The 11125-nt window shown below is 48.6% G+C and overlaps 1 long non-coding RNA gene across 1 annotated transcript in view; it reads right to left on the bottom strand.

Moving 5' to 3' along the window:
• Window positions 1–5506: 5506 nt before the first annotated feature.
• Window positions 5507–11125, bottom strand: part of LOC121152689 — a 35991-nt gene continuing 30372 nt past the window's right edge. Inside the window, exon 3 of the long non-coding RNA XR_005883300.1 lies at window positions 5507–6152. This is a non-coding gene — a long non-coding RNA (uncharacterized LOC121152689). The remainder of the gene's footprint in view (window positions 6153–11125) is intronic.

The raw sequence follows: 11125 nt of genomic DNA, 5'->3' as shown, positions 1-11125 counted from the left end.
GATTGTAGGAGCACATGTGCAGGAGTTTATGCGGTGCTAGGCATGATATCAGCTTTAAATGTGTTGCTAACACTAAGCATTTGACTGGGACCACTCAGTTCATCAGTGGCCTCTTTTCTTTCTCTCCCTCTGCAGCCCTTGCCTACCCTTAGGCCAAGTCTTAGTGTCCTGGTTGGTTTGGGTTGGGTTGGTTTCCCACAGAAACTCACCTGTCACCTATTTGGTCCATAGCCATTGCTGGGTTAACTCTTTGGCTGATCATGGCCGGTGCCCCAGGACCTCTGTGGATGGTCACCACCCAGGCCACACCTTTGTTCATCCCCCATAGCTGTCTGACCTCCCGCTTTCCCAAAAAACAAAGCCACCCAAGGGTCAGGGTTGTCTCCAGGAGAGGGTGGAGGGAAACACTTCCTGACACATGGGCCAATTCACTCCCCGTGGTCCCCACCCGCTGTTCACACCCTGCTCTCCTGTTGCAGCCTGCCTCTCCCTGCATGCATTGTCCTTCCGCCTTCTCACCCCCGCATCAGCTGCGGCCCAGTTCATGGGGCAACTCCAAGCTTTCATCACACCTGGGAGACTCACCACAACTAGGTTTGTCTGCCAACCAGTTTCTACAAGAAGGGCTTAGGGGGAAAAAAAAAAAAAAAAGGAAAACCTGAATTGGATTTGGGACAGTCACTTCCCCTCTTAGCATCACAGTTCAAGCTGGAGCAGCCTCAATACCTCATGCATTCCACAAACATTTGCTGAATATTTTTCAAGCTTGGGGTGGGGGAAGGAGATGCAGCAACAAGCAAGACAGTTGAGAACCCTGCTTTCCTGGAGTGTGCACTCTGTGAGATGGGGAGACACATCAAGGACATCAACAAGAAAGAAGAAACTCTAAGGCAGCAGGTGCTAAGATGAAAGATGAAGTATAAAATGTGTGTAATAAGATGAATGTCCTGGGGCCCGGGATGACATTTCACATTTGATGGTTGATGAGCAGATAGATGACGTATAAGTTGAAGCTGGAAGGAGAAGAAACCAGGCTTGGCAGAAGGATTGCAAGCTGGGCAGACGGTGCAAAGACTGAGGAGGCAGCAGGCTTGGAGTGCTCATAAGAAGCACTCATAAGAAGGTCCTGAAAGCAAGCAGATGACACAGCATGAAAGAAAGGCTCGGGACAGAAAGAAAGGACAGGAGACCCCTTAGGGAGATGCTGAGTTTGATTCCCTGTCATTGTGGGCGTCAAATGTAATGTCGTTTGGAAAGCACACGTAAGCAGGATTCTTCTACTGTCTCCTCTCCTCTCCTCCAAACCTCCCTACCTGCTCTCTCATGGTCAAGTACAAGAGACATGGCCCTAAGGATGGGCTGTCCTAGCCGCTCCGTGGATCATGGGCACAGTAAGGCTTGGAGACTCACTGACTCACAGAGTCACAGGGGACAAATTCAAAGCAGAAAACTTGGCATCGTATTTCCCAGCCTGTGCAGGTTTCTAGAAAGGCAAGCTCCTCTGGCTGCTGAGTGTGACTGAGGCATCATTATCAGGGCACAGACATCTTGATTTGGGGACAAGACTTGCAAGCCAATGGGAAGGACCTTGGAGAATGGGCTGCTAGTGGAGACAAGAAAGGGGCAGAATTGGCTCCAGCATCTCCTATGGGCACTGGTACCAGTCCCAGATGCTCCACTTCTGATCTAGCTCCCTGCTAATGTGCCTAGGAAAGCAGAGAAAAATGCCCCAAGTATTTGGGCCTCTGATACCCATGTGGAGGACCTGGATGTTCCTGACCATGGCCATTTGAGGAGTAAGCCACTGGATGCATGATCGGTGTCTTTATCTCTGTAGCTCTTTCAAATAAATACATCTTTTAAAAAACTAATTTCTTTGCCCATTGTGGCTGAGACATTTACACTAATATATTGGTATTCCCCAACCTGGCTGTGCATCAGAATTACCAGGGAATTTATTAAAAACAAAAAAGTCTAGGGGCTGGTACTGAGGTATAGCAGGCTAAGCTCCTGCCTGCAGCACTGGCATCTCTTGTGTATGTTGGATTGTCCCAGCTGATCCACTTCCCTTCCAGCTCCCTGCTTATGGTCTGGGGAAGCAGTGGAGGATGGCTCAAGTCCCTGGGACCCCTGTTCCCACATGGGAGACCCAGTAAAAACTTCTGGCTGCTGGCTTCAGATCAGTTCAGCTCTGGCTGTTGCGGCCCTCTGGGGAGTGAACCAGTAGATGGAAGATCTTTCTCTCCATAACTCTACATTTCAAATAAAATAAATAAATCTTTTCCAAAAAGGATTAAACATAAGTAAATGAAAAAATAAAAAGGCACAGGCTCAATTCTTGTCTTTCAAATTAAACATCTCCTGGAGTGGGTTAAGCTCCCACCTGCAACACAGATTTCCCGTATGGGTGCCAATTCATGTTTGTGCTGCTCCACTTACAATCCAGCTCCCTGCTATTGCATTGGAAAAGCAGCAGCAGATGACCCCGAACCTACAAAGAAGACCAGGAAGAAACTCCTGGCTCCTGTATCTGATGCAATCATCTTGGGACATGAGCAGCTGATAGAAGCTCTGTGTGTGTGTGTGTGTGTGTGTGTGTGTGTGTGTGTGTGTGTGTGTGTAACTGTCCTTCAAATCAATCAGTCAGTCTTAAAAATCTCCCGGGGCAGGGCTAGAGTGTTTCTACTTTAGGCAGGTGTTTCCGACACCAGCAAGGTTCTGAATCAGTCAGGACCGCATGTCAGACATCTGAACACAATCTATTCCTCTGATCCAGAGGAAGGGAAGGGAAGACAGCTTGTGCTCAGCACTGCATGAGCGTGTCTCACTTGATCCTCACAGCGGCCCTCAGACTGGACCCTCCTGTGTTCATCATCCCCATGGGAAGGACTGAAGCTCCAAGAGTTGAGTAACAGCTCAAGGTCACCCAGCCGGTAGCTATCCCAATGAATCCCTCTCTGGGTTTAAGCTCCAAACTCCCCCAAGGTAACAGATAAGACAGCAACGGACAGTAACATCAGCTTTACTGAACTTCCATTTTCCACCTGTCCTAGGAGTGCTGTGGTAACAATCTCTGCCTCACTAGCCTGGAATGAAGGATTAGCTGAAGGCATTCAGCAGCTAGTGATTGGTGCAAATTTCTGTCCTGTTATTCTTTAGCTTTCTAACTTGATACATGCTATTCTGTCTCTCTCACTTCCAGCCAGCCAACTCACAAAATGAATGATAGGTCCAGGGTACCATTCTTTTTGGGATTAGATGACAATAGTCAGTGACTGATGGCTCTGAGGAGGAGGATAAAACGACTGAGCAAGGGACAGACTGTACATTCAGGTGGAATCTTTTTGATGACCAAATGTTGGGATGAAATATTGTTCACATTGAATTGCAAATTCAAAGGAGCAGCTCAGTTCTGCAAGAACTCATGAAAAAATGGGAGAGTAAGAGTAACTGTCTTTGTAGGACTCTTGCAGAGGTTATATCAGATCATGTGTATTTACCTGGCATGTGGTGCTTACTCAGTGTCATCTAATAAATGAGCAAATGCTTGCTTTCTTTTTTTTTTTTTCAAGTAGACAGTTGAATAAAGTGCTGCTCTGAAGTGGGCAAGCTGTCCTCAGAATGCCTTGGGAGATGGTCCCCAAGTCTACCCAAAATTCAAAAATATCAACTCTAAAGATTTACTTATTTCTATTGGAAAGGCAGATTTATACAAAGAGAGAGATTTTTCCATTCACTGGTTCACTCCCCAAATGACTGTAATGGCTGGAGTTGAACCAGAGCCTCCTCTAGGTCTCCTGTGCAGGTGCAGCATCCCAAGGCTTTAGGCCATCCTCTACTGTTTCCCCAGCCCACAAATAGGGTCAGGAAGTGGAGCAGCCAGGAAACTAACCAGCACTCATACGGAATGCCAGTGCTTACAGGTGGAGGATTAGTCAACTGAGCCATCATGCTGGCCCCAGAAATCTCAATTTTAGAAAGGAACCTGGGCTAGGAACTCAGAGAATCACATGGCTCTTTTTTTTTTTTTTTAGATTTATTTATTTTTATTGGAAAGGCAGATATATAGGAAGGAGAAGATACAGAAAGGAAGATCTTCGTCTGATGATTCACTCCCCAAGTGACTGCAATGGTCAGAGATGCTCCGATTCGAAGCCAGGAACCAGGAGGCTCTTCTGAGTCTCCCACATGGGCACAGGGTCCCAAGGTTTTTGGCTGTCCTCCACTGCTTTCCCAGGCCACAAGCAGGGAGTTGGATGGGAAGCAAGGCTGTTGGAATTAGAACCAGCACTGATATGGGATCCCGGCATGTTCAAGGCAAGGACTTTAGCCGCTAGGCTACTGTGTGGGCCCAAGAATCACATGGCTCTTAAATGAGAAAATTCACCTGCTTTCTCCTTCCGCTTGAACTAAGAAGCTGAGTTATTAGCAGCCTCCAAGCGATGCTGGGCTGGGGCTGAGGGTGCAGGAAGGAGCTTCAGTTGGCCATGAGCCTAGGGCTACACAGACCTGAAAGGTTAGGATGAGGGGCCATTGCTTCTTGTACCAGGCTGGCTTCTTTCACCCTTTCTGATGCAGCTGACAAGGGAAGATTGCCGGGGAGCACAGCTGAGCTAGGACACAGGTCTGCCAATTGGAGTACCTTTGCTCCTCTTCCTGCTCTGTGCGTACCTGAGGATGGGTAGGCTCTCTGAGTGGGGCCAGAAGTCAAGTGAACAGAGTGAAGAATGGGAATGGACAAGGGAGGGGAAGGCTTTGGAGGCGGGTGTGTTAGGGGGGTCCCTGAAATTCCCAGGAGATGCAAAGGAAGGGACATTTATAACGTACCGGAGGCAAGCCAACACTCTCCATTTCTGGGCCCGTTCTGGTGACTCTGAGTGATGAACACCCCAGTCCCCGACCTCGATCAGCCCGACACAGGTGGCTCTTTGCCAGTAGGGTGATTTCTCCTATATCACGCAACCTGGCTCCCTCTTTGAGACTCAGACACCTCAGAGGGTGGGGCTGGGGAATGGGTTGAAACAACTGCTCTGTATTCATCATGAAGTGTCCGTGTCATGTTATTCTCAGAAGCCTGGCTGAGAAAATCCCACGATAGTCAACAGTGGCAGAACTGCAAGATAACCTTTCTGTCTGCCTCGGCTGCTTCATCTCTAATCAGGAGAGCACCAGTGTATCTCGGGGGGTTCTTATGACAGCCAGAGGAGAAAGATCATCTTGGCAAAGTGAGACATTCAACATACATTGGTCAATACTCTCAATAACTTTTCCAGTGCTTAATTCAGGAATGTGGTCACGTAAGACTCTTTGCCAGGCAAGGCATACATTTGATTCTTTTAGAAATGTGGTCACTGGGGCTGCTACGGTGGTGCAACAGGAAAATCCTGTGACAACAGCATTCCATAATGGGCGCTGGTTCGTGTCCCAGCTGCTCCACTTTTGATCGAGGCTCCCTGCTTGTTAATGCACTTGGGAAAAGAAGCAAAGAATGACGCAAGTGCTTGGACCCTGTTATACATGTGGGAGAGCTGGCTGGAGCTCCTGGCTTAGGCCTGGGCCAACTAAGGCTGTTGTGGACGTTTGCAGAACCAGTGGACAGAAGATCTTTGTCACTCTCAATTTCAAATAAGTACATAAAACTGAAAAAAGAATGGAAGAAAGAAAAAAGAAAGATGGCCACAGAGTTGCTATTTAAAGTTATCCTTTGTTAATACCTGAGGATGATCCAAGACAAAGGTTTGCAAATGAAGAGATACTGCCCTCTGGGGGACATTCTAGATAATTGCAGGAGAGGCTTTGCCGGCCACAGATTGTGGAATCAGTCTCAGGTATTTGGGAGAAAAGGAGCTCAGACCCTTAACCTTAATACTAAGAATCCCCCCACCTCAAACTCCACACTACCTTTGAGTGTCCTGCCAACCCATCTCTTATACTGATGAAAAATTTAACTGGTTACTTGAGTCAAGACTGATCCTCAATTTGTATAAAAAATACGAAAAGATTATTTTGCATGGATTTGCTTTCAGGAAAGAAATTACTGTTGAGAGCCGGCATAGTGGTGCCGGTTAAGCCACTACCTGTGATGCTGTCATCCTGTACGAGTTCTGGTTAGGGTTCCAGCGCTGTGTCAGTTCAGCTCTCTGCTAATGGGCCTGGGAAAACAGAAGATGGCCTGAATATTTGGGTCCCTGCCACCCACAGGGAAGAGCAAGCTGGAGCTCAGACTCTTGGATTCAGCTTAGCCCACCCTGGCTATTGCAGTCGTTTCGGCAGTGAATCAGTGATGCAAGATATTCTTTTTCTTTTTACTCTCATTCTACCACTCTACTTTTCAAATAAACCTTTAAAAAGAAAAGGAAATTAGAATGAGGTGCCAATACAACCTATCTGACCCATATTACGGCTATTACATTTAAGGTACCTCCTTTCATTGAGATTTGTAGAGTAGTTACAATCCATTCACACTAACACACTGAAATAATGTTGCTGTTTTTTTTTTTTTAATCACATTCTTGGCTAAGTCCTCAACTTGCATGCGCTGGAATCCCATATGGGCACCATTTTGTGTTCCAGTTGCTCCACTTGCCATCCAGCTCCCTGTTTTTCATTCTTTTTTTTTTTCCTTAAAGGAAAAAATATATATATATATTTTAAAAAAGAAGTCATGGAAAACAGAATTAAAAGTTCATTTTGGTACAAAATATTTGGTTTTTAAAAAAGATTTATTTATTTTTATTGGAAAGTCAGATATACAGAGAGGAAGAGAGACAGAGAGGAAGATCTTCTGTCTGCTGATTCACTCCCCAAGTGACTGCAACAGCTGCAGCTGAGCCAATCTGAAGCTAGGAGCCTGGAGCTTCCTTCAGGTCTCCCACACAGGTGCAGGATCCCTAAGCTTTGGGCTGTCGTCGCCTGCTTTCCCAGGCCACAAGCAGGGAGCTGGATGGGAAGTAGGGCTGCCGGGATTAGAACCAGCACCGATATGGAATCCCGGCACATTCAAGGCGAGGACTTTGGCTGCTAGGCCACCGCACCGGCCCTGAGTAAAATATCTGACATCTCTGCATAATTTTTTCATAATATGCATTTTTCTATGAACTTGTTAAATAAACACTTACTCATTTTGAAAGGCAGAGAGAGGGAGATCTTTCATCTGCTGCTTCACTCCTAAAATACACACAGTAGCCAGGACTGGGTCAGGCTGCAGCCAGGTACCCAAAACTTCAACCTGGGTCTCCCATGTAGGTGGCAGAGATCCTGGTATTAGGGCCATCTCCCAATGCCTGCCAAGGTGTGCATTTAGCAGTAATGGTGGATTGGAAGCCGATGTTACCATAGGGGCAGTGGGTGTTCTAAGTGGTGGCTTAACTGGCTGTGCCCCAGTGCTCAGCCCTTCACCGTACAGTTTCTTCCTTCCCTTTTTTGAAGTGACTGTCCTCACTGTAACAGTAGCCTTCTCCTGCCTGTGTGTTTGCCAAGCGCCAGGAGGCTATTTCACCACGGCTTCAGTGGACAAAGCTTACGAAAAGAGGACTGCTATTGTTTCTCCTTGGCTCACAAGAAAAGTGATTATTCTCCACTGGCTGGAAAGTGGCCCAAGCCAGGAATTACGGAATGTATGTGTGTGCATTACGGTGAATCCAGCCTGGTCCCAGTGCCATGGCCACCCGTCCACCTGCCCACCTGTCAGGAGCCGTGCAGCTCCCCCATGCTGTGTAAAGATTGTGCCGTGAGCCTTGGATTCTCCGACTTCCACCGGCTGTTTGTGTGCAGGAAAATAAGGACTCGGAAAGGGGACAGGCCTTGCTCCAGCACTCCCAAAAGTTCTGTGACCCAAAGAGGGTGAGAACCAGGCTTGCAACGCCTGTTTTTGTTTTTGTTGTTGTTGATGTTGTTGCGGGGGGCCACACTCAGGGCTGCTTGCCTGCATGTCTCCTGGCTCGGAATGGCACAGCACTGCACCAACTGGCAAATCTGGGATTCCTGCTCACATCCTCACCCGCCTTGCCCAGTTCAGGCCATTGCAGCCCAGAGGTGAGCCTGGATTCTGGGGAAGGAGACTACATGGGAACCCTGGGAGTCACAAAGAGGGCAGGTGAACAGGCCTGTAGGGGGCGGGGAGGGGTATTCCTGTGGCGTCCCTGAGACACCTCTCCCTAAGATTGGAGCACATTCTTGACAGAGGTGGTCACCAGGATTCCTGGGCTCTTTTGAAGCCTGGGGCCAGTTTCTGTTCCTCCTGGGAGGGAAACTAACATCCCCCTCAGCCTCAGTGCCCTCTGCAACCGGTAATAAAGTGACTGGATCCTGCATTTCTCGTCCTGGCACCTACCTGCGTCAGTCCTGGTGGGGAGGGCTGGCCTGGGATCCACCCATTTCTCAGGTGGATAGACAGGTGGTGGTCCCAGGTACCCAGGGTTTGTGTGTATGTGGGAGGGGATAATGGGGAGAGTGCGGGAGTTGACTCACATTCAGACGAGTCTGACGGATCCTCCCTTCCCCATTCTGCTGTGCTTCCACACGCACACCCTGTCCCCCTCTCCATCCCTGCTGTCCGGTCCTGGGGAGTAACATCCTCGCCATCTCGCCACCTTGCCGCCGCCATGCTCTGAGGGAGCGGCTCTAGTGATCCGGGCGTGGAAGGCAGCGCCACCGTGTGGCCGTCCCAGAAAAGTGTAGCCACTTTCCCAGGTTCTATGTATGCGCTCATGGAACAAGTATTTATTGAATGAGAGTCACTGCGTGCCAGGAGTAGTTCCAGGCCAACAGAGATAAGATACCTGTTCCATGGACCGAGAGGAACGTCCCAGTGTGGGTGTGTGTGAAGGGGGCAGATAACAAATTATAAACAAATAAACAGATGACACAGTTGCTCTTGGTGATAAATGACAAAAAGAAAGTCAAACAGACTTGTGACCGGGAGAGACTTAGGAGGAAAACATAAGGCGGAAAAGGGCAGGCTAGATGTGGGTGACAGGGATCCAGTCATGTGAGGATCAGGGGAACAAACTGCTTCCTTGCAGAAAGAATGGCTGCTGCAGAGACCACTGGCCGGCTCAGCCCTTGCCGGGCAGATGAAGGCAGATGTGTACCTGGGACAGACCTGAGTAAAGGAAAAACATTTGACATAGGTCAAAGGAGAATGGGTTACAGGCCTGGCATGATGGATCCTATATGGGAGCCGGTTTGTGTCCCAGCTGCTCCACTTCCCTTCCAGCTCCCTGCTTGTGGCCTGGGAAGACAGTCAAGGATGGCCCAAGGCCTTGTGACCCTGCAGCCATGTGAGAGACCTGGAAGCTGGCTTCAGATTGGCTCAGCTCCAGCCATTGCAGCCACTTGAGGAGTGAACCAGTGGATGATCTTTCTGTATCTCCTTCTCTATATAAATCTGCCTTTTCCATAAAAGAGCTATGGCTCTTGTAGGCCATGGCAATCAGTTCGATCTCAGGTCAAATGGAAGGCAGTAGGTGAGTTTTGAGCAGAAAACTAATGTGGCTCAATTGCCTTCTTTTAAGTTTTCATTTTATTTGAAAGGCAGAGAGTGACAGGGAAATTTTCCACCTGCCGGGTCATTACTCAAAGGCCTGTAACAGTCAGGGCCGGGCCAGGTGACAGCCATAAGCCAGAGCTCCAACCCAGTTCCCCTGCATGGGTGGCCGGGATTCAAGAACTTGAGTCATCACCTCGTCACTTGAGTCACTCCAGGAAGCTGAATCGGAAGTGGAGTCAGAGCTCTAGGCTAGACTAATAAAGGATGCAAGTGTCCAGAGTGGGGACTTCACTGTGCCAAAGGCCTGACCCACAACTGCTTTTTAAAAGGTCCTCTATAATGCAGGTTTGAGTCCTGGCTGCTCCACTTATTTATTTATTTATTTGTTTGTTTGTTTTTAAAATTTTATCTGAAAGGCAGATCTACAGAGAGGAGAGATAGAAAGATCTTCCATTTCCTGGTTCACTCCCCAAATGGCTGCAACAGCCAGAGCTGAGCTGATCTGAAGCCAGGAGCCAGGAGCTGCTTCTGGGTCTCCCACATAGATATAGGGGCTCAAGAACTTAAGTCATTCTTTGCTTTCCCAGGCCATAAGCAGGGAGCCAGATCGGAAGTTAGTTGCTCCATTTCTGATCTGGCTCTCTGGTCCTGTGGACCAGCCCAGCTCTGGCTCTTGCAGCCATCTGGGGAGTGAACTAGCAGATAGAAGATCTTTGCTTCTCCTTCTGTCTATAACTCTGACCTTCAAAAAAAGATGAAGACCCCTGTGCCCCCATGGCTGCTGTGTGGAGGCTGGAGTTAAACAAGCAGGGGAGGAGGAGTAGAAGCAGAGAGATTATTTCACCAAACAAGATTGTTGAAGCATTTCAGGTAAAACAGGATGGCGGCTGCGAGGTGGGCAAATGAGATTGGGTTCCAGGTCTGTGTCGAGGGTAGAACCAACAGAATTTGACCTTGTTAAGGAAGCACATTCTCCTTTGCTCATTTAGCTCTAGACAGTCCTGCACGTGTGTGAGCACAAGCACGCACACATCCATGCATCATTTTTTTTTCCAGGGAGCCAGCTAAACTGGGGGAGTTTCTAGAATATGTGGGACCAAAGAATTGAAGACTCGAGCTTGATGCCCTCCCTAAAACCGCCTGCTTTTCCATCCTTATCCCATTCCATGAGCAGGGCCCCTCCCTGCTGTCTCCCTTACCCTGACTGGCTCCCTTAGACTCAGCTATTTACTGTATTAGGTCCTTGTTTGTCCAAGTAGACATGTCTGTGACTGCCAGCATGTATTGGTGACACCCGAAACACTGCTGGGTGTTGGGTGTTTGCATGTGATACACGCCTGGGGCAGCAATAATCTGGAGGGGTGCGGTGCCAGCTCTCAGACCCAGGCCAGCCATCTACTCCCGTTTATTTACTCAAAACACAGCAAGGTCAAACCCGATCCCTCAGGAAATGGACACACATACACACTTTGCCCCCAGGTTGGGCATTTCTGGGGAGGCTGACAAAGTTCATTCTCAGGCCAGCAGAAGAGGGGAGCAGGTGGGGGAGCCATGACCCAGCAGGATCTGGAGTCAGCAGGTATTGTTACGTTTGTGTTTTGCTGTGCTGGGCGGTGGGGGTGTGGGTGGGGTATG

This window comes from Ochotona curzoniae, unplaced genomic scaffold (assembly GCF_017591425.1).
Source record: "Ochotona curzoniae isolate NIBS_2020 unplaced genomic scaffold, NIBS_Ocur_1.0 contig_1, whole genome shotgun sequence".
Classification (NCBI taxonomy): Eukaryota; Metazoa; Chordata; class Mammalia; order Lagomorpha; family Ochotonidae; genus Ochotona; species Ochotona curzoniae.
This window is presented reverse-complemented; position numbering and strand designations above follow the sequence as displayed.